This window comes from Callithrix jacchus, chromosome 2 (genome assembly GCF_049354715.1).
Source record: "Callithrix jacchus isolate 240 chromosome 2, calJac240_pri, whole genome shotgun sequence".
Lineage (NCBI taxonomy): Eukaryota > Metazoa > Chordata > Mammalia > Primates > Cebidae > Callithrix > Callithrix jacchus.
Window position 1 is genome coordinate 19796490 of NC_133503.1, and position 27304 is coordinate 19823793.

Below are 27304 nucleotides of genomic sequence, written 5' to 3' on the forward strand. Positions count from 1 at the left end.
TTCAGTATAACAACCAATTGCATAGTATTTACATTGTATTAGGTGTTATAAGTAATCTAGAGATGATTTAAAGCATATGGTACTATGTGCATAGTTTAGATGCAAATACTATACCATTTTATATAAGGGACTTGAGCATCTGCAGATTTTGGTATTGAAGGGGTCCTGGAACCAATTTCCCATGGATATCAAGGGACAAGTGTACTGCTCTAAGAGACAGTTTGCTGATTCTAGCCTGACCTTGAATTATGCTTGGTCTTGCAATTTCATCCACACAAAAGTTATTCTATTTCCCAAGAACAAGAGTTTATTTAAAAACAGGATTGGCCGGGCACGGTGGCTCACGCCTGTAATCCCAGCCCTTTGGGAGGCCGAGGTGGGTGGATCACCTGAGGTCAGGAGTTCGAGACCAGTCTGACCAATATGGTGAAACCCCATCTCTAAAAAAAAGAAAAAAAAAATTTATTTAAAAAATATATAAAAAAGAACAACAGGATTTATGGCTAATGCCCTTTTCGGCCTTAGCCCACCTGCACCCAGGTGAATTAAAAAAATAAAATAAAATATTTAAAAAAAAACAGGATTTATAGGAACCTCCTGTTTCCCTATTAAGAAAAAAGAAAATTACTACCAAACAGAAAATTCTATTAACCAGCAAGAAATATTAAAGAAAAACTTACGTGGTATAATCTCCAATGATATGGTGATTCTTATGTCATTGAACCATCCTCTATGCTCAACATGGCAACAGTACAAGCCACTGTCAGACACAACTGTATTTTGTATAGTCAAAGAGACATTCCTTTTTGAAAGGTCCCCCAATAGCTGATAGCATGAGTTTTTCCAATAGTTGACATGGGTTCCATTTGTCCAGACAATGCTATTTGTGCACAGCCAAGTACATCCATCCGCCTCTCTTCCAGCACATGGATGTGACATTCGCTGTAGCTGCAGGGTAGCGTGACAGAACGACCTGCCACTGCACCAACACTTACAGAAATGACAGCATCTGCAATGAAGAGAAGACAAACTGAGAACGAGGCCTCAATATTTCCTCTCGGCTAGGCATCGCAGCTCATACTTGTAATCCCAGAACTTTGGGAGGCCAAGGCGGGCAGATCAACTGAGGTCAGGAGTTCAAGAGCAGCCTGGCCAACAGAGTGAAACCTGGTCTCTACTAAAAAATACAAAAATTAGCTGGGTGTGACGGTAGGTGCCTGTAATCCCAGCTACTTGGACGCTGAGGCAGGGAGAATGGTTGAACCCAGGAGGTAGAGGTTGCAGTAAACCAAGATTGTGCCACTGCGCTCCTGCCTGGGCCGACAGGGTAAGACTCTGTTCTTCGATGCAAAAAGAAAAAAAATCTTCATTTTTTTTTTTTTTTGTTTTACTTTATATATTTTTTTGTCTTTTTATTTTTTTATGTTTTACTTTTAAAAATATATATTCATTTTTAAACTTTTTTTTAATTTGAGACAGAGTCTCACTCTGTCACCCAGGCTGGAATGCAGTGGCCTGATCTTGGCTCACTGCTACCTCTGCCTCCTGGGTTCAAGCAGTTCTCATGCATCATCCTCCCAAGTAGCTGGGATTACAGACAAACACCACCGTGCCCAGCTAATTTTTTTCTGTTTTTAGTAGAGACAGGGTTTTGCCTTGTTGCCCAGGCTGGTCTCAAACTCTTGGCCTCAAGTGATCTGCCTGCCTTGGCTTTTCAAAGTGCTGGGATTACAGGAGTGAGCCACTGCCACCCTACCTTTTAGTTTTTAACTTACGTTTTAACTTTTTTCTTGTATAGTTTCTTCTGTATGTGCTAGGATTACAGGAATGAGCCACTGCCACCCTGTTTTTATTTTACTTTTTAATGTATATTTTAATTTTTTCTTTGTATAGTTTGTTCTATAAGTTGACTTCATTTCATTTTATTTATTTGTTTGTTTGTTTGTTTATATTGAGATGGAATCTCACTCTGTCCCCCAGGCTGGAGTGCAATGGCACAATGTTTGCTCACTCCAACCTCTGCCTCTCAGGTTCAAGCGATTCTCATGCCTCAGCCTCCCAAGTAGCTGGGAGGCTAATTTTTGTATTTTTAGTAGAGACTGGGTTTCAATATATGGTTCACGCCTGTAATCCCAGCCCTTTGAGAGGCTGAGATGGTTGATTCATGAGGTCAGGAGTTTAAGACCAGCCTAGCCAAGATAGTGAAAATATAAAAAAATTAGCCAGGTATGGTGGTGGGAACCTGTAATCCCAGCTGCTAGGGAGACTGAGGCAGAGAATTGCTTGAACCCAGGAAGTGGAGATTGCAGTGAGCCAAGTTTGGGCCACTGCACTCCAGCCTGGGCAACAAAATGAGACTGTCTCAAAAAAAAAAGAGCCAGGCGTTGTGGCTCACGCCTGTAATCCAAACACTTTGGAGGCCAAGGTGGGTGGATCACCTGAGGTCGGGGGTTCAAGACCAGCCTGACCATGGTAAAACCCCGTCTTAAAAAAGAAAAAAAAAAATTAGAAAAAAAAAAAGAAAGAAAGATTGCTCAATTGCACTCCAGACAGAGTGAAACCTCATCAAGAGAGAAAGAAAGTCCAGGCGCTGTGGCTCATTCCTGTAATCCCAGTGCTTTGGGAGGCTAAGGGCAGATCATGAGGTCAGAAGATCCAGACCATCTTGACCAACATGATGAAACCCCCATCTCTACTAAAAATACAAAAAATTAGCTGGGCATGGTGGCATGTGCCTGTAATCCCAGGTACTCAGGAGGCTAAGGCAGGAGAATCGCTTGAACCAGGGAGTTAGAGGTTACAGTGAGCCAAGATTGTGCCACTGCACTCCAGCCTGGAGACAAAGTGAGACTCCCATCTTTATTTAAAAAAAAAAGAGAGAGAAGAAAAGAAGGAAGGAGTGAGAAGAAAGGAAGGAAGGAGAGAAAGAAGAAAGAAAGAAAGAGAGGGAGGGAGGGAGGAAAGAGGAAGAGAGAGAGAAAGAATTGAATGTAGTTGAAAAAAATCAAAAGGCACAAAAGAATACAATGCGGGTTAACTCTCTCTCCACCTCCCATCCTCCACCCCCATCCCACAGTACCCACAGTTACCATTACCTATATACGTGTCTATGCATATACATCTAGCCATTCCTTTTATTTAAACACAAATGGCCACATGTGACACACTGTGCTGCATCTTGCCTTGTTCATTTAGCCATGAATGTTGTAATTCATAGCAGCTAAGCAATTTCTTTGGCGTAAAACTTTATTCTGGTCCTGCTCACTAGTTAACTCCTAGCCATCCAATGGTGCCCAAAGAACATCTACATTCAGCCACCACCACCGTCCCCTCCCCTTCCCCTACCCCATCCTCCTGGCTTCTAGACCCCCTTTACTCCCTTCTTCCTGCTGAGGGCGTGTACTCACTTACCTGCTAGAAGTAGGATGAGGCTTGTGTCAGTTTGCTGAAAATGATGGGGAGGGACAGCGGGGGGTGGGTAGTTGGGGAGAGATAGCATGGGGGAAAATGCCAGTATAGGTGAAGGGGAGGAAGGCAGCAAATCACACTGCCACATGTGTACCTATGCAACTATCTTGCATGTTCTTCACATGTACCCCAAAACCTAAAATGCAATTAAAAAAAAAAGTAGGATGAGGCTTAAGATGACCACTTGAGGATGCTGACCTGAAGGAAATTGAGGATGCTGACCTGAAGGAATTATGGGGCTGACCTGAAGGAAAATGAGCAGACAGACTGGTTGGTTCCCCCCACCAGATGGTATCCGATCAAGTCTTAATTCTCAGATTGCAACTTCTCTTTTCACCTGACTGGATGATTTATATGAGCCTGCTCTGCTGGGAATGAGACAAGACCATACACAAAACGGCTTCAGAGCTCTGTTTGTTAGTTTTCTGTGGCTGAGAGCTCTGTGCCTTCCAAAGGACAGGGAAAGCTGTCCACAGAAACAGCCCCTGATTTCCCAGCTTATTCCCCACTTACAGCCTCCAAACTGACTCCTGGTCCTGATACAGGAAATTGGGGAACAGAAAGGAAACTGGAAGCAGAGAACCCGTGTGGCTCAATAGCAGCACAAGCGCTAAGGCCAGTCTTCCAGTGGCAGAGATGCACTTGCTTTTCTGAGGAAAATGGGCCTCTGATGGACGCGGCGCTCTTCCTGCTCAGTCACCACAACTCATCCCCAGTCTTTTTGTTGTTGTTGAGACAGAGTTTCGCTCTTGTTACCCAGGCTGGAGTGCAATGGTGCGATCTCGGCTCACCACAACCTCTGCCTCCTGGGTTCAGACAATTCTCCTGCCTCAGCCTCCTGAGTAGCTGGGATTACAGGCACGCGCCACCATGCCTAGCCAATTTTTTGTATCTTTAGTAGAGACGGGGTTTCACCATGTTGACCAGGATAGTCTCGATATCTTGACCTCGTGATCCACCCGCCTCGGCCTCCCAAAGTGCTGGGATTACAGGCTTGAGCCACCATGCCCGGCCCATCCCCAGTCTTAACAGTCACATTACCAAGTTTGCCATTAGCAAGAGGAATTAAGAGTGAATGTGAATCACTGCACCTGACCTTTCATTCTCTGGACAACGATTCAGACTGCACCTTACCAAGGGATTTCAAGAGAATGCTGCAGGAAACAGAAGCTTCAGGAAACTGGAGCAAACACGTTCAGATCCAAGCTCTCTCACTCACAATGCTGGGTGACCCTGAGAGTTCCTGAACCTCTTCAAACCCCTATTTCCTCAGTTGTAAAATAGCACTAAAAATACTTCCTCTATCTCCCACTGGGGATTGGTATAATAAGCAAAAACAACCATGGAAGAACTTCGAAAACTAAACCTACATAGGCACTAATAGCACTAGCTAAGGATTTTGGAGAAGTTATTATACAGCAGGCTCTATGTCAAGGACCCACACGCATTAAATCTGGCTGTTGAACTCTGCTCTTGATCATTAAACCATACAAACATGAGTAAGCTTGCCTAGTACTTCATTCACTCCTCTTCTGGTCTAAGAATTGAGCAACTTCCAAGGAGGCAGTGGTGCTCTCTCTCTTGCAGCTTATGACAGGCTTCGTGGGAAAGTGGATAGTCTTGGCATACTGTGGCTGTGGGTCGCAGGCTACCGAGGAGTGAGAACCCCGGACTCCTGCAGCCTCTGTACTCTGTCATGATATCTGATGCTACTAACTGGTGACCCAGATGAAATTTGGCCTGTAAGTGTTTTGCATGGCAGCGTTTAAAAATGCATTTCTTGGCCAGGCGCACTGGCTCGCACCTGTAACCCCAGCAGTTTGGGAGGCCGAGGCAGGTGGATCACCTGAGGCCAGGAGTTCAAGACCAGCCTGGCCAACATGGCAAAACCCTATCTCTACTAAAAATACAAAAATTAGCTGGGCGTGGTAGCAGTTGCCTATAATCCCAGCTCCTTGAGATGCTGAGGCACAAGAATCCCTTGAACCTGGGAGGCAGAGGTTGCAGTGAGCAGAGATCACGCCACTGCACTCCAGCCTGGGAAGCAAGAGTAAAACTTCATCTCAAAAAAATAAAAATAAAAATTCATTTCTTGCTGGGCGCAGTGGCTTATGCCTGTAATCCCAACACTGGGAGGCCGAGGCGAGCGGATCACCTGAGGTCAGGAGTTTGATACCAGCCTGGGAAAAACATAGCAAGACTCACTCTCTGCAAAAACCAAAAAAATTAGCCAGGCCTGGTGGTACATGCCTGTAGTCCCAGCTACTCAGGAGGCTGAGGCAGGAGGATTGCTTGACCCCAGAAGTTGGAGGCTATGATCATGCCACTGCATGCTAGCCTGGGTGATGGAGCAAGACCCTGTTTCTTAAGGGAAAAGAAAAAGATTTTTTTTAATTTGGCATAATCTACTTCTACCACTTGTACTAATACATTGAGCTAATGGGACATGGCTCAATATACTAAGGATGTGAAAAATCCAGAATTGTGCAATCGGGCAGGACATGGGTAAGTAACTAATGAAATCGGAACGAGGTAAATATATAATCAGACCACATCATTCCCCACTTATAACCCTCTCATACCTCTCTCAGAAAAAAAAAAAAATCCTAAATCTTTACTCAAATTATTGAAGCCCTAGTGATCTGGCTCTGACCTACCCCACAGATTTCTTCCACCACACTCTCCACTGCTCACTCAGCCCCAGCCATGAGAGCTTTCTTTGCAATCTGCCTCAACCCAACGGCCTTTTTCCTGGCTGTGTTCTCCGTCTAGCTTCCCTCATCCCACTATTTTCACTTTTCTCCTTTTCATTTTTATCCCCGCTTAAATGTTACCTGCCTGAACTTTTCACTGGCCCCTCAATCTAAAGTAGCCAAGCAGTCCCTCTCGCTATTATTACCTTATTTCCCTTAATCCATTTTATGTGTGTGTGTAACACAGGTGGTGTCTGTCTCTATTCTCTCCTGTAGAGTGCTGTCCAATAGCATTTTGGTAACGGAGTTATTCTGTGTGAGTGCTGTTCACTACAGTAGCCACTAGCCACATATGACTGTTGAGCACTTTAAATGTGGCAGGTGCACCTAAGGCAATTTCTTTGTCTTGTTTTGTTCTGAGACAGAGTGTCACTCTGTCACCCAAGATGGGGTACAGTGGCACACCCTTGGCTCACTGCAACCTCCATCTCCTGGGTTAAAGTGATTCTCTTACCCCAGCCTCCTGAGTAGCTGGGACTACAGATGTGCACCACCACGCCTGGCTGATTTTTGTATTTTAGTGAAGACAAGGTTTCACCATGTTGTCTAGGCTGGGCTCAAACTCCTGGCCTCAAACGATCCCACCTTAACCTCCTAAAGGGCTGGGATTACAGGTGTGAGCCTCCATGCATGGCCTAAAATTTTTTATTTAATTTTAATTAAAATTTTGGATTGCTTGAGCCCAAAAGACAGAGTCTTCAGGGAGTAGAGATGGCACAGCTGCACTCAAGCCTTGGATTACAGAGCTTCCAAATAAATAAATAAAATTTAGGCCAGGTGCAGTGGCTCATGCCTGGAATCCCAGCACTTTGGGAGGCTGAGGCAGGTGGATCACCTGAGGTTAGGAGTTCAAGAGCAGCCTGACCAACATGGAGAAACCCCATCTCTACTAAAAATACAAAATTAACCTGGTGTGGTGGTGCATGCCTGTAATCCCAGCTACTTGAGAGGCTGAGGCAAGAGAATGGCTTGAACCCGGTAGTTGGAGGTTGTAGTGAGCCGAGATTGCACCATTGTACTCCAGGCTGGGCAACAAGAGCAAAATTCCATCTCAAAAAATAATAATAAAAATAAAATTTAAATTACCACACATAGTGACTGTGTTGCATAGCACCCAACTCCAGACCATAAACTCCTTAAAGGCAATTTAAGTATTAATTGAGGCCAGGCACAGTGGCTCACACCTGTAAGGAGGCTGAGGTGGGAGGATCACTGGAGGTTAGGAGTTCCAGACCAGCCAGGGCAACATGGTGAAACCCTGTCTCTACTAAAAACACGGAAATTAGCCAGCCATGGTGACTCCCAAGTAATCCCAGCTACTTGGGAGGCTGAGGCAGGAGAAATGCCTGAACCCAAGAGGCGGAGGTTGCGGTCAGCAGAGATCACTCCACTGCACTCCAGCCTCAGCCACAGAGTGAGATTTAGTCCCCAAAAAAAAAAAAAAAGTATTAATTGAGGCTGGGCGCGGTGACTCATGCCTGTAATCCCAGCACTTTGGGAGGCCAAGGTGGGTGGATCACAAGGTCAAGAGATCAAGACCATCCTGGCTAACATGGTGAAACCCTGTCTCGACTGAAAATACAAAATTAGCTGGGTGTGGTGGCATGCGCCTATAGTCCCAGCTACTCGGGAGGCTGAGGCAGGAGAATTGCTTGAACCTGGGAGGTGGAGGTTGCAGTGAGCTGAGATCACGCCACTACACTCCAGTCTAGTGCCTGGCGACAGAGCAAGACTCTGTCTCCAAAAAAAAAAAAAAGATTCATTGAATAGATAAACAAATGGAAACACAAACCCATAGGGAAAGACCATTCATTTTGATGACAGGGTGTGGGGGTGGGAAGAATTTCTAAAAAAAAGTGACATTTGAGAAGAATGGGTGGAAAGTGTTTCAAGTGGAGGAAATGATGGGCCAGAGAGAGCCAAGACAGGGACGTGGAGCCGTGGCTCTGAGATGCTGCATAACTGTGCAGTCCCATAGGATTGAACCTTCTGACACGAGACTGTCTCCCATGAGAGATGCCTGTGTCCCAAAGACTCCCAGATAATATCCACATTTGACTCTTTTCTTTATGAGCTCTACAACCTCCATGAATCATACTCCTTAGGGTCAACTTCATGACAACCTGAAGGATGCATCCCAGTTGTGGGGTATCCTTCGGGTGGGGCTGGAGGTGACAATACTTGGGCACTAAAACTGAATTTCCAGTCACTCACTAGAGAGCTGCATTGGTGTAAAGCGAAATTAACAGCAGTGAATTGAAATGATTCAGAACCTGGGGAGGGCACAGTGGCTCACACCCTTAATCCCAGCTACTCAGGAGGCTGAGGCAGGAGAATCACTTGAACCCAAGAGGCAGAGGTTATAGCGAACCGAGATCGCACCACTGTCCTCCAGCCTGGGAGACAGAGTGAGACCCTGTCTCAAATAAATAAATAGATAAATAATAAAAGTATTCATTGTTCTTTCCTGCAACCCCCACTTACTTCCCTGTGCTATCTCAGCACACATCTTATCTCCAGTTCCAGCCTCCTGCACAACAGTTCAGCTGCTCATATTCCCCATGCTGTCACCACAGCAAGGCCACCTCCACAAGTAGAACTCACCAACTCCATGTCATCGTACCTGTCAATCTCTCCCTCATCCCCATCACTTTATATTAGGCCTCTATAACCCAGACTGCCGCCATTCTCTCCAAAGCTGTCTTCCTACCTTCCACCTCTCTTCCTGCCCTTTCCACTGCCCTAAGCTAGTTATTTTCCTTCACTTACTCCTCTGATTTCATAACAAGTATGATGTTTGTTTTTTATATCTTTTATAAATATTATAAAAGTTACAAGTACCTATGTTTCTCATAGAAAATATATAAAAGGCCAGGCATGGTGGCTCACTCTTGTAATCCCAGCACTTTGGGAGGCTGAGGCAGGAGAATCACTTGAGGTCAGGAGTTCAAGACCAGCCCAGCCAACATGGCAAAACCCTATCTCTACTAAAACTACAAAAATTAGCTGGGCGTGGTGGCACATGCTTACAAGTCCACCTACTAGGGAGGCTGAGGCAAGAGAATCACTTGAACGTGGGAAGTAGAAGTTGTAGTGAGCTGAGATCACACTGCTGCACTCCAGCCTGGGTGACAAAGTGAGACTGTCTCAAAAAAAAAAAAGAAAATATTTTAAAATACCGAAAGTGCACTCATTTAACAATTATTTGTTGATGATCTGCAATATGTTAGAAATGATCTATTCATTTGGAAAGTACTAATGAGCCAAAGACCCCTGGCCTCATGTAACTTACTTTTTTTGGGGGGATGGGAGTTTTGAGCTTGTTGCCCAGGCTGGAGTGCAATGGCAAGATTTTGGCTCATTGCAACCTCCATCTTCTGGGTTCAAGTGATTCTCCTGCCTCAGCCTCCCAGGTAGCTGGGATTATGGCCGCCTGTCACCATATCCAGCTAATTTTTGTAGTTTTAGTAAAGACAGGGTTTCACCATGTTGGTCAGGCTGCTCACAAACTCCTAATCTCAAATGCCCACCTTGGCCTCCCAAAGTGCTGGGATTATAGGCGTGAGGCACTGTGCCTGGCCTCACATAACTTAAATTTAACTGAAAGATAAATATACAGATTTCTAAAACATCACAAAAATGTAATTTATCAGCATATTACAAGATGATGAATGCTAATGCAAAAAAAGGGCAAAAGGATACACAGCAGGGTGAAGGTGGCTGGGAAGGGTTGAGGAGGTGCTGAGTTGCAATTTTAAATCAGGTGATCAGATTTGAATAGTGTCTACTACTTTTACCAAGAAGGTGATTATTTGAGCTAAGACAAAGAACAAAGGAGTTAGCCAAGACAGGAAAAGCTTTCCAGGGAGACAGGAAGGGCAACGGCCTTTAAGGCAGGAGGGTGCCTGGTGTGTTCACAGAGCAGGAGGCCAGCATGACTGGAACAGAGTGAGGGACAGGGAGCACAGAGGAGTGAGGGCAGAGGACAGACACATGGTGCTTAGGAGCCATTTTTTGAGGACATAGGCTTTCACCCTAAGTGAAAAGAAGCACCACTGAAGGGCTATAGGGTAATGGGACATAACTTCCTTTGAGAAGGACCGCTGTGGCTGCTAGACTGAGAAGCAGGGAGACCTTTCAGGAGACTCTGGCAAGGTTCCAGAAGAGATGGGTTAGCTGTGGAAGTCGTCAATGAACTTTCCTCACTCAAGCTAGAGGAGCCAGATAGAAATGGCTCACAGCTGTAATCCCAGGACTTCAAGAGGCCGAGGCAGGAGGATTGCTTGAGCCCAGGGGCTCAGACCAGCCTGGGCAGCATAACCAGACCCTGTCTCTATTACAAAATATATTAGCCAGGCGTGGTGGCATGCAATTTGTAGTAGTGGTCCCAGCTACTCAGGAGGCTAAGGCAGGAGGATGGCTTGAGCCAAGGAGGTGGAGAAGTTAGAGCAAATAGGATTTCCCATAGGATATGAGGAGAAAGGGCCTAGATCTGACTCAAAGGATTTCAGCCTGAGCTACTGGAAGAGCTGGAGGTGCCAACCAATTGAGACAAAGAAAGCTGCAAAGGCTGGGTGCAGTGGCTCACAGCTGTAATCCTAACACTTAGGGAGGCCAAGACCCTCTCACCTGAGGTCAGAAGTTCAAGACCAACCTGGCCAACATGGCAAAACCCCATCTCTACTAAAAATACAAAAACTTAGCTGGGCATGGTGGTTGGTGCCTATAAGCCCAGCTACTCAGGAGGCTGAGGCAGGAGAATTACTTGAACCCAGGAGGCAGAGGTTGCAGTGAGTTGAGATCGTGCCACCACACTCCAGACTGGGCAACGAAGCAAGACTCCCTCTCAAAAAAAAGAAAAAAGAAGAAAGCTGCATGACCACAGATTTTGGAGGAAATATTCTGGGTTTTAAGTATGTTGAGTTTGACATGTCTTAGACCCAAGTGGAGACCACTGGAGTTCAGGAGAGAGATCTGGGTTAAGATACATAGTTACGAGTTATTTGCTTAGAAATGGCTTAGGAATTCAAAGGATGAGATTCAAAGGAATGTCTGATGCTGAGGACTAGGTCCTAGGACCTTCCAGCAATAAAAGGTTAAAGACCAGCCATGTTGAATCATACCTGTAATCCCAACACTTTGGAAGGCCAGGGCAGGCTCGTCACTTAAGGTCAGGAATTCCAGGCCAGCCTGGCCAACATGGAGAAACACCATCTCTACATAAAAATAAATTTTAAGGCCGGGCATGGTGGCTCACACCTGCAATCTTAGCACTTTGGGAGGCCAAGGTGGGCTGATCACTTGAGGTCAGGAAATTCAGGCCAGCTTGGCCAACATGGTGAAACCCCATCTCTACTAAAAATACAAAAATTAGCTGGGTGTGGTGGTGTGTGCCTGTAGTCCCAGCTACTCCGGAGGCTGAGGCAGGAGAATTGCTTGAAACTGGGAGGCAAAGGTTGCAGTGAGCCGAAATTGCGCCACTGCACTCCAGCTTGGGCGACAGAACAAGACTCCATCTCAAAAAAAAAATATTAATTAATTTAAAAAATTATTTAAGGTTCAATTGGAAGAGGCACCAACATAGAAATGGAAGAAGCCCAAGGAAGTAGAGAAAAGCAAAAGAGTCCTAGAAGCCAAGTGAAGCAAACGCATCGAAGAACAGGCAGCAATCATGAGTCAAATGCTGCACAGGGAAGGCATGAGATTTGTCATAGACAGAGCAAGCTGGAGTTCATCAGTATTTTATACTGCAGTAAAAGTTTACAGGGGCTGGGCGCTGTGGCCCGTGCCTATAGTCCCAGCTACTTGGGAGGCTGAGGTTGGGAGGGTTGCTTGAACCCAGGAGTTCTGGGCTGTAGTGCGTTATGCTGGGTGTCTGCACTAAGTTCAGCATCAATACGGTGACCTCCCCAGATCGGGGACCACCAGGTTGCCTAAGGAGGGGTGAACTGGCCCAGGTCAGAAACAGAGCAGGTCAAAACGCCCGTGCTGATCATTAGTGGGATCACGCCTATGAATAGCCACTGCACTCCAGCCTGGGCAATGTAGCAAGACTCCATCTCTTAAAAAAAAAAGTTCACACGTAAGAAAATTAAAAGATAATTGAAAACAGGAAATACTTTCAAGGAGTTTGCATTTAAAAAAATTATTTGGGCATGAATGCCTGTAGTCCCAGCCATTTGGAAGGTGGAGGAATCACTTGAACCCAAGAGTTTGAGGCTGCAGTGAGATATGGTAGCGCTACTACACTCCAGCCTGGGTGACAGAGTGAGTCCTTGTCTCAAAAAAAAAAAAAAAAAAAAAAAACTTTTGTAAAAATGGGAGGAGAAAATCCTGGGTGTTTAAGTGGTAAAAATAACAGCATGTTTGTATGATATGGAGACTATCAAGAGGAAGGAAGGGAAAATTTGCTGGGGCAACAGGTCAACAGAGAAGTGTGATCCATTGCCCAATTAGAAGATTCCAATTCGCAACCAGGGATATCTTACTGGTGCACACGCTAAGCGAGCACATGTCTGGGGAAGCTCCGGGTTGATTGCTTCCTCAGTGAAATAGGAAACAGTTGAAAGTTAGCAGTAAGGATGGGGAAGAGGTTTGAGGAATTTTAGAGAGCTTTAGCAAAGCTCTCTAAAATTCCTCAAATTTGAAGTAGGGACAAATGTTCCACCATCTAACAGCACTCACGTATCACTGGAAGTGGAAGTCACGAGGTTGACGCTCTGCAGCTACCTGCAGCTGTAGGCTATGAGGGACGAATAAGACCCACATCAGCAGAAAACTTCAGTATTCCCAGGTATTTCTCTAAACATCCCTCCCACTTTAGAGGTATTTAATGGCTTGCCAGTTGCCCTCAAGGCAAAGTCCAAACAAACCGAATCGCTTATACTCATTAATCTTTGCAAGCTCGATAATTTCAAACACATGAGACTACTACAAACCTTGAAAAATCAGCAGCCCAGCCTGGGCGGAGTTAGTCCCCATCTCTACAAAAAAAAAAAATTTTTTTAATTAGCGGTGAGGCCGGGTGTGGCGGCTCACGCCTGTAATCCAAGCACTTTGGAGGCCGAGGTGGGCAGATCACCTGAGGTCGGGAGTTCAAGACCAGCCTGACCAACATGGTGAAACTCTGTCTTTAAAAAAAAAAAATTAGCAGTGAGTGGTTGCACAAGTGTGTGGTCCCAACTATTTGGAAGGCTGAGGCTGGAGGACCAATTGAGCCTGGGTCAAGGCTGCAGGGAGTTATGATTGCACCACTGCATTCCAGCCCGGGCAACAGAGCAAGAACCTTTCTTTTTTTGAGACGAAGTTTTGCTTCTGTTGCCCAGTCTGGAGTGCAATGGTACCATCTCGGCTCACTGCAATCTTCACCTTCTGGGTTCAAGCGATTCTCCTGCCTCAGCCTCCTAAGTAGCTGGGATAACAGGCAGGTGCCACCAAGCCCAGCTAATCTTTTGTATTTTTAGCAGACACAGGGTTTCACCGTGTTAGCCAGGATGAATCTCCCTACCTCAGGTGATCCACCTGCCTAGGACTCCCAAAGTTCTGGAATTACAGGTGTGAGTTGCCGCACCTGTTGAGTAAGACACTTTCTCAAAACAAACAAAACAGCCAGGCGTGGTGGCTCACACCTCTAATCCCAGCACTTTTGGAGGGTGAGGCAGACAGATCACTTGAAATCAGGAGTTCCAGACTAGCCTGGCCAACATGGTGAAACCCTGTCTCTACTAAAAATACAAAAATTAGCCAAATATGGTGGCAAGCTCCTGTAGTCCCAGCTACTCAGAAGGCTGAGGCAGGAGAATCAGCTGAACCCAGGAAGCGGAGGTTGTGGCTCATGCCGAGGTCGAGGCCCTTAGGAGGCCAAGGCAGGTGATCACTTGAGTCCAGAAGTTTAAGACCAGCTTGGGCAACGTAGTGAAACCATATCTCTACAAAAATGTTTTAAAAATTAGCCGGGCATGGTGATGCACACCTGTAGTTCTAGCTACTCAGAAGGCTGGGGTGGGAGGATCTCTTGAGCCCAGGAGTTTAAGGTTACAGTGAGCTATGATCAAGCCACTGCACTCCAGCCTGTGTGACAGAGCAAGACTGTCACTGTTTGGAAAACTCTGCCCCTATCGTGAAAGCTCTCTTTCCCTCCCCCACAAAGGGACTCCCTTATCTTTCACTCTACATACCGTCCTGGCCTTCCCTCCCAGCCACAGCCACCTCCCACCCGGCAACCGGCTGACCAATCACCACCCGCCTCATCAGTTCTCCCAACTTCCTGCCTCCCGGCTTCCCGCCTCCCAGTTTCCCACTGCCCAGCTTCCCCGCCCAGCAGTTTAAACTGACCAACCGTTGCCCGCCACCTCGGCTCTCTCGGCTTCCCCACTCCCTCAGCCCTTCAGCCACCTATAAAAGAACCCGGCTCCTCTGAGCGCGCGGCCATTTTCTTCTTCTTCCCTGCTGGCCTGCTCGGAGGCTCTTTCCTCTCAATAAAGCCTGAACTTAAGACTTTCTTCTAACCTGCAGTCCGGTTTTTTTCTGAACGAGCTCTGTCTTCCTGTAGAGGATAGGTCGGACAGTCACAAAAGTCAGCAGCCAACACTAGGCTTTTGATTTACTGAACATTATCTTTATATGAGGGTTTTTTTTAATAATGTTTTTTGAGACAAGTTTTTTGGCTCACTTTATCCTCTGCCTCCCAAGCTCAGTCCATCCTCCTGCCTCAGCTTCCCCATAACTAGGACTGCAAGTATGTGCCACCACACTCGGCTAATGTTGTCTATTGTTTTGCAGATGGGCTCTCACTATGTTGCCTAGGCTGGTCTCGGATTCCTGGGCTGAAGCGATCCCCCTGCCTTGGCTTCCCAAAGCGTTGAGATTACAGGCATGAGCCACCACTCCCAGCTACAAATATTTTTACTTTACAAGTCATAAAACTACTAACAGAGTTATGCCCTCAACACATTTCCACATTAGTATGTAATACCCATTTTACAGATAAGGAGAAGCTCAGCAAAAGTATGTGTTGAACTGAACGAAAGTCAGTTTCAAGCCAGCCTGAATAAATACAGCTCAACACAAAGGTACCACACAATTTTCTGCAGTTTTATTTCTTCCTCCTATTTCTCACACTAAACTCGCCCAGGTAAAGTAAATAAGGCCACTATGGAAATCCATGATTTCATTTAAATGAAAGTCAATTTCTCAGGCAATTCAAAAAACTGTTTTATGTAAATTTCCCCTAAATTTTTTGGCTCAATCATTATTGTCCTTATATCTCATATAAAACTACAAAAGTCCAAACAGCTATATTCTGGTTTTCTCTTTGTCATAAGTTTCCAGAGGACTGCACTTACCAGTCAGTTAGGAGGCTGTTTCCCAGCTTCTCTTCCAAAGATCTTTGTAGATAAAGACAACTTTCTCCCAGAATTCCATTCTTTATCTCTTTGCCACGCCCTTACATAAGAATAATGGGAAGCACATTTGCATTACATTTCTCCAGTAGGCCGATCTTTTTGGTAGATTTGATCCACTTACAAATTTAAACAGATTACAGGGAGATTATTAGTGAGCTGGAATAGTACTTGTTCTCTGCTGGGCTTTTTTTTTTTTTTTTTTTTTTTCAGACGGAGTCTTGCTCTGTCGCCCAGATAGGAGTGCAGTGATGCAATCTCGTCTCATTGCAACCTCCACCTCCCAGGTTCAAGCAATTCTCTGACCTCAGCCTCTCGAGTAGCTGGGACTACAGGCACTTGCTACCAGGCCTGGCTAATTGTCGTATTTTTAGTAGAGTCAGGTTTTCACAATGTTGGCCAGGCTGGTCTCTAACTCCTGAACTCCGGTTATCCACCCACCTTAACTTCCCAAAGTGCTGGGATTACCGGCAGGAGCCACGGCCTCTGCTGGGCTATTTTTAAAGATTCAGCCAAGATCTGGATGTTAGGTCAGACTCCAGGCTTGAAAATTTTTATTTTATTTGAGCTGGAGTCTCTCTGTTGCCCAGGCTGGAGTGCAGTGGCCCAATCTTGGCTCACTGCAACCTCTGCCTCCTGGGTTCAAGCAGTTCTCTGCCTCAGCCTCCCGAGTAGCTGGGATTACAGGTGCCACTAAGTCTGGCTAATTTTTGTCTTTTTAGTAGAGACGGGGTTTCACCATGTTGCCCAGGCTGGTCTCTAACTCCTAACATCAGGTGATTCTCCTACCTCAGCCTTCCAAAGTGCTGGAATTACAGGTGTGAGTCATTGCGCCCAGCCAGTAGTTTAGTATTTTAGACTCTACTAAAAAATAGAAAAAAAAAAAAAAAATAGCCAGGCGTCGTGACACATGCCTGTAATCTTAGTTACTATGGAGGCTGAGGCACAATAATTGTTTGAACCTGGGAGGCAGAGGCTGCAATGAGCCAAGACTGCGTCACTGCACTACAGCCTTGGTGACAGAGTGAGACTCTGTTTAAAAATAAAAAGAAAAGAAATGTGAAATATTTCCAGGAAATATTATATTAGGCCAGGCATGGTGGCATGTGTCTGTAGTCCCAGATACTGGAGAGGCTGAGGCAGGAAGATCGCTTGAGCCTAAGAGGTCAAGACTGCAGTGAACCGTGATTGCACCACTGTACTCCAGCCTGGATGACAGAGGGAGACCCTGTCTCAAAAAAATACAAAAACAAACAAGAAATATTAGATCAAAAAAACAACATGGTGGCTCACGCCTATAATCTCAGCACTTTAGGAGGCTGAGGTGGGAAGATCACGAGTCCAGGGGTTCGAGACCAACCTGGGCATGTGAGCCTTTGCATCTATGAAAAATAAAAGTTAGCGGGGTATGGTGGCATGTGCCTGTAGTCCCAGCTACTTGGGAGGCTGAGGTGAGAGGAAAACACAATTTAAAACACACACACAACAACCACCACCTATTTTATGGGAATCCAGTTTAGCAAAAACATTGCAACGAAATGACAGCATATGTTGGTATGTATGCACATGTGCCTATATGGAAAAGTTACGGGGAAGAACCTACTAAACTAGTCAGGTCAGAGTATCCTCTCTGGTAGGGAAGCAGGCTGAGACAAGAGGGACTTTCAGTTTGAGGCTAGATATTTATGTATCATTTGACTGTTTGACAAGAATATGCCAATATGTTGTAAATATAATGCATGCAAAGTGTTTTAACAACAACAAAATGCAAATCACAATCCCAAAACTGTACATTCTTGCAAAAGTAAAGTCCTTTATTTTGGTGGTGGGGGGCACAGGGTATTACTCTGTTCTCCAGGCTGGGGTGCAGTTGTCACAAGCACGGCTCACTATAGTCTCAACCTCCTGGGCTCAAGCAATTCTCCCACCTCAGTCTCCTGAGTAGCTGGAACTACAGGAACATGCCACCAGCCACCACACCCTGCTAACTTTTTTTTATATTTTGTAGAGACAAGGTCCCACTATGTTGCCCAAGCTGTTCTGGAACTCCTGGGCTCAGGCAATCCTCCTGCCTTGGCGTCCCAAAGTGCTGGAATTACAGGTGTGAGCTACCACACCCAGTCATAAGTGCAAGTTCTTTTACATTTACATAATATACTTCATTTTTCATAGCCTAATTACAATAATCCTTTTCTTTGACCAGGAAAGACAGAGAAAAGACAGCAACTTAAGCTGCCAAAAGCTAAACTTGGAGATCAGCAAGCATCTAGAAAGACGGAAGATGATAAAATAATGCTTTTGTTTGTTTGGTTTTTTTTTTGAGACAGAGTCTCACTCTCGTTGCCCAGGCTGGAGTGCAATGGCACGATCTCGGCCCACCTCCACCTTGCAGGTTCAAGCGATTCTCCTGCCTCAGCCTCCCGAGTAGCTGGGATTACAGGCATGCACCACCACACCCAGCTAATTTTTGTATTTTTAGTAGAGACAGGGTTTCTCCGTGTTTGTCAGGCTGGTTTCAAACTCCTGACCTCAGGTGATCTGCCCACTTTGGCCTCCCAAAGTACTGAGATTACAGGCATGAGCCACTGCACCTGGCCAAAATAATGCTTTCATAAACATAAAAGCACTACACCACAAAGCACATGTTCTTCTACAAAGTAGAAAATACATCAGGTCACTATAGTTGACCCTTGAAAAACATGGCTTTGAACTGCAAAGGTCCACTTATTTGCAGATTATTTTCAATAAAAGTTATACTGAGTGTGCCTGCCTTTTCTGCCTCACCTTCCATCTCTACTTCTGCCACCTCTACCACCCCTGGGACAGCAAGACCAACCCCTCTTCCTCCTCCTCCTCCTCCTCCTCCTTCACAATGAGCTTACTCAATGTAAAGATGATGAGTGGTAAATATATTTTGTCTTCCATAGGATTTCTTAGTTCCATTTCCTTTTCTCTAGCTTACTTTAAGAATATAGCATATAATATATATAATATACACAACCATATATATTATATGATGTATAGACTGTTTACATTATCAGTAAGGCTTCCTGCCAACAGTAGGTTATTGGCAAATTTTTTGGAGAGTTATACAGTCCGAACAAGGTGGTTCATGCCTATAGACCCAGCACTTTGGGAGGCCAAGGCAGGAGGATCACTTGAGCCTAGGTGTTTGAGACCAGCCTTGGCAAAATACCAAAACCCCTTCTCTACAAAAAATACAAAAATTAGGCAGGCATGGTGGCACAAACCTATAGTTCCAGATTCCAAAGAGGCTGAGGTGGGAAAATTGCTTGAGCCTGGGGAAGCCAAGTCTCCAGTAAGCAGTGATCATGCCATTGCACTTCAGCCTGAGCAACAGAATGAGACTGTCTTAAAAAAAAAAAAAATTGAGAGAGAAAAGTTTATATGCTTATTTTCAACTGCACGGGGGATCAGTGCCCCTAGCCCCCATGTTGTTCAAGAGTCAACTCTGTATATTTATTTGAGGGACTGCTGTTACAATCGACATCACCGGTGTCACTTTGTGCATTCGCCCATTTATATTTACGGAGCACTTGCTATGTGCCAGGCAACCTTATTCTATGAGACAGACTCATTTCAAGCTTTACAGAGTTAAGCGAATACTAAAGCTAAGGGTTTGTGTTTTCAGAAATTTTTATTTAACAACATCACAAAAAAAGCCCTTTTCTGTATCATTCAGAATCTAGTGCGTGGGTCTGCTGTATGCTTAGTGCCTTTTATTCTAACTCTCTGCTTGAATATCAGGCTGCCTTGCTGTATTCTGACTTCCTTGAAGAAAAAAACATAAACCTTTTTGTGGCGCCTGTGTCACAGCTTGTGTTTGCAATACAGCAGGTATATGTTTGTTCATCCAGTCAGTCTACAAATACTTACTTCATGCCCACTGTAAGCCAAGCATTGTACTAGGCCCCTGGGATAAGACATGAATCATAGAGTTTACTTTCTAGTTGAGGGTTGGGGTAGACAGATCACACACATAGAAAAATGCAAGCAAGAGAATTTCAGATTGGAACAAACTATGCAGCAAATAAACTGAATTAGAGATGGGAAGATCGTTACATGGATAGGGTGGTTGGGGGAACGCTCTTAGATGAGATTTAAGCTGTGTGCGGTGGCTCATGCCTATAATCCCAGCACTCTGGGAGGCTGAGGCAGGCAGATCACTTGAGGCAAGGAGTTTGAGACCAGCCTGGGCAACATGGTGAAACCCTCTCTCTATTAAAAATACAACAAAATTAGCACAGTGTGGTGGTAGGAGCCTGTAGTCCCAGCTACTCGGGAGGCTGAGGCAGAGAATCGCTTGAACCCAAGAGGCAGAGATTGCAGTGAGCTGAGATCGCACCACTACACTCCAGCCTGGGTGACAGAGCAAGACTCAGTCTCAAAAATAAATAAGTATAATTAAAAGCTAAAATTTAAAAAAAGAAATTTAAACTGGAAACCAAAAGATGAGAAAGAGGAAGCTTTCTACAGTCTGAGAGAAGTATTCCGAAGAGAGGAAATGGGCATCGAAAAGGGGCTGGAATCAGGAAGAAGTTGGGCTGTTCTAGAAATAGAAACATCAGTGTGGCTGAAACACAGAGAATAAGGTCAGCAAAATTTCAATGCAAGCTATTGAAAGGTTTTCAATAAGAGTAATTGAATCCAGTTGATGATTTAAGAAAGAAAAATAAGGCCAGGTATGGTGGCTCATGTCTGTAATCCCAGCACTTTGGGAGGCTGAGGTGGGTGGATCACAAGGTCAGGAGTTCGAGACCAGCCTGCTCAACATAATGAAAACCCATCTCTACTAAAAATAGAAAAACTAGCTGAGCGTGGAGGTGCATGCCTGTAATCCCAGCTACTCAGGAGGCTGAGGCAGGAGAATTGCTTAAACCTGGGAGGCAGAGGTTCCAGTGAGCTGAGATTGTGCCACTACCCTCCAGCCTGGGCAACAGAGAGAGACTCCATCTCAAAAAAAAGGAAGGAAGGGAGAGAGGAAGGGAGGAAGGAAGGAAGAAAGGGAGGGAAGGAGGGAGGGAGGGAAGGAAAGGAAAGAGAATATACCTAGGCTACCGTGTGAGGGGAATGAACTACCAGGAGAACAAAAGTGGACTGGGTGGCTACCATTAGGAAGCCATTTCTTGGGTGGATGCATGGACACATGGATGGAAGGAAGGAAGGAAAGAGAGAAGGGAGGAAAGGAATAAACAGATGAATGAATGATAAAAATAACTCTGATTACAGGTTGGGCCCCAGAAGCTCAGCCTGTAAACCAGCACTTTGGGAAGCCAAGGAGGGTGGATCACTTGAGTTTAGGAGTTTAAGACGAGCCCAGCCAACATGGCAAAACCCTGTCTTTACAAAAAAGACAAAAATTAGTGGGCTGCAGTGGCAAGCACCTGTAGTCTCAACTACTTAGGAGGCTGAGGCTGGAGGATTGCTTGAGCCCAGAAGGCAGAGGTTGCAATGCCATAATCAAGCCACTGCACTCCAGCATGAGTGACAGAGTGAGAGCCCATGTCTCAAAAATTAAAAATAATTCTGATTACAAAAGAGCAAGCTTCATGAAAGTTACTTGACCTAGATTTTTTAGCTTAAACTGGTTTTTAAGTCAGATTTCTTTTTTTTTTTTTTGAGATGGAGTTTTGCTCTTGTTACCCAGGCTGGAATGCAATGGCACGATCTCGGCTCACGGCAACCTCCGCCTCCTGGGTTCAAGCAATTCTCCTGCCTCAGCCTCCCAAGTAGCTGGGACTACAGGTGTGCACCACCATGCCCAGCTAATTTTTGTATTTTTAGTAGAGACGGGGTTTCACCATGTTGACCAGGATGGTCTCAATCTCTTGACCCCATGATCCACCCGCATCAGCCTCCCAAAGCCTATAAAGTGCTGGGATTATAGGCGTGAGCCACCGCGCCCGGCCCTTAAGTCAAATTTCAAAAAGTAAAACCAAATTATTTTTAGTGAAGGAACATGCTGGAATACAAATATGGTTTTCTAAAATGATTGACTCGAAACAGATGGTATGTATTTAGCTATACACTTGCTGGCATCTTGGTTTAAAATATATATTGTTGTTTTATTTTTTAAATTTAATTTAATTAATTTATTTTTTTAAAACGGAGTTTTGCTCTCGTTACCCGGGCTGGAGTGTAATGGTGCGATCTCAGCTTACCGCAACCTCTGCCTCCTGGGTTCAAGCAATTCTCCTGCCTCAGCCTCCCGAGTAGCTGGGACTACAGGCACGCGCCACCATGCCCAGCTAATTTTTGTATTTTTAGTAGAGATGGTGTTTCACCTTTTTGACCAGGATGGTCTTGATCTCTTGACCTCATGATCCACCCACCTCAGCCTCCCAAAGTGCTGGGATTATAGGCGTGCGCCACCGCGCCCGGCCAGGTTTAAAATATATATTGTTGTTTTATAGTCATAATACTTCCATCAGGATCATACCCTTTGACAAAGCAATTCTATATCTAGAACTCCATACCTGGAAAATACACAAATGTGACTGGGTGCGGTGGCTCAGGCCTGTAATCCCAGCATTTTGGGAGGCTGAGGTGGGTGGATCACAAGGTCAGGAGTTCAAGACCATCTCTACTAAAAATACAAAAACTAGCTGGGCATGGTGGCTGGTGTGTGTAGTTCCAGCTACTGGGGAGGCTGAGGCATAGAACTGCTTGAAAGCAAGAGGCGGAAGTTGCACTGAGCCAAGATCACACTACTGCAGTCCAGCCTGGGTGACAGAGCAAGTCTCCGTCTCAAATACAAAAAAAGAAAATACACAAATGCACAAAAGTTTTTTGTATAAAGGATGTTCTTTGCAGCCTTATTTGAAATGGAGAAAGAAAATAAATATCTGTCAATAGTGAAATGATTTACTAGTACATGTTTATTCTACTCAATACTATATAGCGATCTAAATAAAAGGTATTCTCCCAAATATTCTGACATGGACTAATAGTCTTCTGCAAATAGTGAAAAAAAAAGTGAGTTATAACCTCTATCTGTTTGTGTATGTGTGTGTGTGTGTGTGTGTGTGTGTGAGAGAGAGAGAGAGAGACCGCACAGTGGCCCACTGTGACTCATGCCTGTAATTTGGCACTTTGTTATTTTTGAAGGTTTTGGTTTTGATTTTGTTTTTTACTTCCATCCAAAAGTTACTATGCAATCTCAGCATTTAGGAGGCTGAGGCAGGAGGGCCCAGGAGTTTGAGGCCATCCTAAGAAACATAGTGAGACCCCCATCTCTTATTGTTAAAAAATAGGGCCAGGTGCAGTGGCTCATGCCTGTAAATTCAGCACTTTAAGAAGCCAATGTGGGAGGATCACTTGAGGTCAGCAGTTAGAGACCAGCCTGGCCAACATGGTGAAATGCTGTCACTGCTAAAAATACAAAAATTAGCCAGGCATGGTGGCGGGCAACTGTAATGCCAGCTACTTGGGAGGCTGAGACAAGAGAATCACTTGAATCTGGGAGGCAGAGATTGCAGTGAGCTCAGATCGTGCCATTGCACTCCAGCCTGGGTGACAGAGAGAGACTCCATCTCAATAAAAATAAAATAAAAATAAATAAAGGAGAGTGAGAAAGAGTGAGAACAGAGAATTGTTGGCTGGGCATGGTGGCTCGCGCCTGTAATCCCAGCACTTTGGGAGGCTGAGGTGGGTGGATCACCTGAGGTCAGGAGTTCAAGACCAGCCTGACCAACATGGAGAAAACTTGTCTCTAAAAAAAAAAGAAAAAAAAAAAATAAGAGAATGGTGTAGAACTGTGTTGTCTAAAACTGTAGCCACTAGCAACATGTAGCTATTGAGAACTTAAAATGCAGCTAGTCAGAACTGAGATGTGCTTTAAATATAAAGTACACTCTGAATTTTTACCGAATTCTGAAAACTTACAGTGAAAGAACACAAACTCTCTCCCCCATTTTCTTTCTTTCTTTTTTTTTCTTTTAGGATGTCCTAGAATCTCTCCCCCATTTTCTTTTTTGAGACAGAGTCTTCCTCTGTCACCAACGCTGGAGTACAGTGGTGTGATCTTGGGTCACTGCAGCCCTGACCTCCCAGGCTCAAGCAATCCTCCTACCTCTCAGCCTCTCAAGTAGCTGAAACTACAGGTGCACATCACCATACCAAGATAATTTTTGTATTTTTGTAGAGATGGGGTTTTGCCATGTTGCCCAGGCTGGTCTCGAACTCCTGGACTCAGGCGATCTGCCCTCCTCAGGTTCCCAAAGCGCTGGGATCACAGGTGTGCACCACCACACCCAGCCCTCATTAATTATCTTTATCTTTATTCCATGTTGAAATGATAATAGTTTAGATAAATGGAGTTAAATAAAATATATTTTTAAAATTAATTTCACCTGCTTCTAGGAGAAATGGTGACTACAGAAACTCTCTGTACTACGATTGCAATTTTGCTGTGAATCTTGAATTGTTTCAAAATAAAAAGTTAAAAAGCATCAATAAGGGAAATCACCAGTCTGATAAGTTGTCTTCTGCTTAAATAGAGATCCTTACATAGGGTCCCAATGTACTACTATAAGGCAACTGACTATTTGGCTGTCTCACCCTGGAGTATACCTTGTAAACACATTTATTTGAAATAATTTCAAACAAATTGTTTGAAATAAGGCAGGTGGCTGGGCTCAGTGGCTCACGCCTGTAATCCCAACACTTTGGGAGGCCAAGGTGGGCAGATCACGAGGTCAAGAGATTGAGACCATCCTGGCCAACATGGTGAAACCCCGTCTCTATTTTTTTTAGAAAAAAAGAGAAAGAAATAAGGCAGCTATATAGTAACTAATGTCATATTTCTTGCTTTGTCAATTCTGATAATTATTTTCTGAAATTCTGTCAATTCTGATAATTATTTTCTCTAACGGTGATTAGGAGCTGCTTAACTGCTGCTTATGTAATGGGAATTTTGTTGGAGTACAAGGTTGGTGGGAAGAACAATGAGAAATGCAGGGAACTTCACTAAGGCCTGGGCAGCAGGCAGATTTCAGAGCCCCCTCAGGGTTGGCTCCTTTCTTCTTCTTCTTTTTTTTTTTCTTTTTTGAAACGGAGTTGTTGCTCTTGTTACCCAGGCTGAAGTCCAAAGATGTGATCTTGGCTCACCGAAACCTCTACCCTTCCCCACCCCTTGAGTTCAAGCAATTCTCCTGCCTCCGCAGCCTCTGGAGTAGCTGGGATTATAGGCATGTGCCACTATGCCCAGCCAATTTTTGTATTTTTAGTAGAGATGGGGTTTCACCATGTTGGTCAGGCAGGTCTTGAACTCTCGACCTGAGGTGATACACCCACCTCAGCTTCCCAAAGTGTTGGGATTACAGGCATGAGCCACCACTCCTGGCCGGCTCCTTTTTTCAACCCTCAGATTTAGTTAATACCAAGGTCAAAAGACTTTTGCTAAGACTTAGAGTTAAACTTTGGGATAAAGAAATATCAAGAAACCTCTATTATCAGAAGAAAAATGCGTGCGATAACCTTTCCTATATTTACATAGTTATTACTTTTTATTTAAGTGTTTTCTGAACAAAAACTAAATTCAGTGTGCAGTTGAGGAGTCATGGCAAGTAAAACCGTGGATAATGAAATTAGAAACAAATTAGATACAGTTATATAGACATTTGGACATACCAGAGCCAACAAAAGAAGATAAACACCACATTGGAGTGCAAAATATTTGTTTTGCATGAACCAGATTTAAAATGAATGAAAAAGTACAAATACAAAATATAGAAATTACAAAGATTTATCAGCTTATCATGAAGCAAATTGTTGTTTCTTTGTTTTTTTGAGATGGAGTCTTGCTCCGCCACCCAGGCTGGAGTATGGTGGCATGATTTCAGCTCACTGCAACCTCCACCTCCCAGGTTCAGGTGATTCTCCTACCTCAGCCTCCTGGGTAGCTGGGATTACAGGCTGACACCACCACGCCCGACTAATTTTTGTATTTTAGTAGAAATGGGGTTTTGTTATGTTGGATAGGCTGGCCTGGAACTCCTGACCTCAAGTGATTCATCCACCTTGGCCTCCCAAAGTGATGAGATTTTAGGCTTGAGCCACCACACCTGAGATCATTCTCAGCAAACTGACACAAGAACAGAAAATCAAACACTGCATGTTCTCACTCATAGGCGGGTGTTGAACAATGAGAACACATGGACACAGGGGAGCATCACCCACTGGGGTCTGTCAGGGGGAAATAGGGGAGGGACAGCAGGGGTGGGGAGTTGAGGAGAGATAGCATGGGGAGAAATGCCAGATATAGGTGATGGGGAGGAAGGCAGCAAATCACACTGCCATGTGTGTACCTATGCAACAATCTCGCATGTTCTTGACATGTACCCAAAACCTAAAATTAAAAAAAAAAAAAAAGAAGAAGATACAGAGGCTCTAGCAGATTGATGCAAAAGTTATTTTACTTTTTTTTTTGCCATCAAAAGTCATGGAGAAAATCACAATAACTTTTGCACCAACCTAACAGAAGCTTAAAATTGACATTTCTATTGATAGTGCTCTCTTGCACAGGTTTCCCAGTGAAAACCAAGCAAAATCCAAGCCCTCCTCAAGCTTAAGAACCTCCTAGACAACTGGTTAGCCGCCTCTCTCCTTTGCCCCACTTTCCAACTGAGTTCCAGAAAGTTGTGATAGAAAATCTTAAAAATGACTGCTCTAGGGCATCTCTACTTATCTCTAGAAGCATCCAGAGTTTTTCAATAGAAATCTGGAGACAAAATTAATTTGTGTTCAGTTTAATTTTTAAAATCAATAAACTAGCATTGGGAGTAGACAGGAGGACCCTCTGAACTTCAAAATATATTTTGAGATGGTGGAAATGCTTTATATCTTGCTTGGGGTGGTATTTACATAGGTGTATATTTGTTGAGTTTAAATTATCTGCTTCAAATGAGAGCATTTTGGCCAGCCATGGCAGCTCATGCCTGTAATCCCAGCACTTTGGGAGGCCAAGGTGGCCAGATCACTTGAGGCCAGGAGTTTGAGACTAACCTGGCCAACACGGCAAAATCCTGTCTATACTAAATACAAAAATTAGCTGGGCGTGATGGTGCATGCCTGTAATCCCAGGTACTTGGGAGCTAATCTCATACCTGAGGCATGAGATTAGCTTAAGCCTGGGAGGCAGAGGTTGCAGTGAGTAAGATGGTGCCACTGCGTTTTAGCCTGGGAGACAGAAGGAAACTCTGTCTCAAAGGAAAAAAAAAAGAGAGAGCATTTTATTGTATATAAATTATACCTGTTTAAAAATTTATCCACATGACTGAAGAATGAAAAAAATTAATAATAAAAATTCAATAAGGAATTTCCATATATACACTCTCTTATAACATTAAAAAAAGGGAAAAAAAAACAACTTTCATTTATGTAAATTGACTTAATGTTGTCTGAATCAATTAGTGAGCAACTGAACTGTTTGGAATTTCTGCCTTGGGAATTTTAAATCTAGAAGTGATGAGCAGATAAAACACAATAGTCCTTACTTTTTTCAGTCTAAAAAGATCAGGGACCCTCCCCTTTTTCAGAACCTGTGGGAGTTCTGTGGGCAGCTCTGGAAGAAAAATCCTAAGGCATTTCTAAAAGCAAACCACACATTTAATCTTACTGCACTGTTTTTAAGTCCCTGAGTTACCACTTGCCATCTCCTGG

General features: G+C 44.4%; 2 protein-coding genes and 1 long non-coding RNA gene across 11 annotated transcripts in view; 1 reads left to right on the top strand and 2 right to left on the bottom strand.

Annotated features, from left to right (window-relative positions):
- Window positions 1-27304, top strand: part of IQCE (IQ motif containing E) — an 84833-nt gene that overhangs the window by 49189 nt on the left and 8340 nt on the right. The window lies entirely within an intron of this gene.
- HAVCR2 (hepatitis A virus cellular receptor 2) overlaps window positions 1-27304 on the bottom strand; it is a 64687-nt gene that overhangs the window by 9993 nt on the left and 27390 nt on the right. The window contains exons 8-9 of one of the 2 annotated variants that reach the window (XR_013530577.1): window positions 15566-15665; window positions 681-1009 (exon numbers count right to left, since the gene is read on the bottom strand). The gene's annotated coding sequence lies outside the window, so the exon portion shown is untranslated. Of the gene's footprint in view, window positions 1-680; window positions 1010-15565; window positions 15666-27304 lie in introns of those variants that run through there. The other variant, XR_013530582.1, reaches the window with a different exon arrangement.
- On the bottom strand, window positions 9263-13253 carry LOC128930380 (uncharacterized). The gene is made up of 3 exons (XR_008478349.2): window positions 13160-13253; window positions 12906-12963; window positions 9263-9363 (listed from the first exon to the last, which is right to left on the bottom strand). It is a non-coding gene; the product is annotated as an uncharacterized LOC128930380 (long non-coding RNA).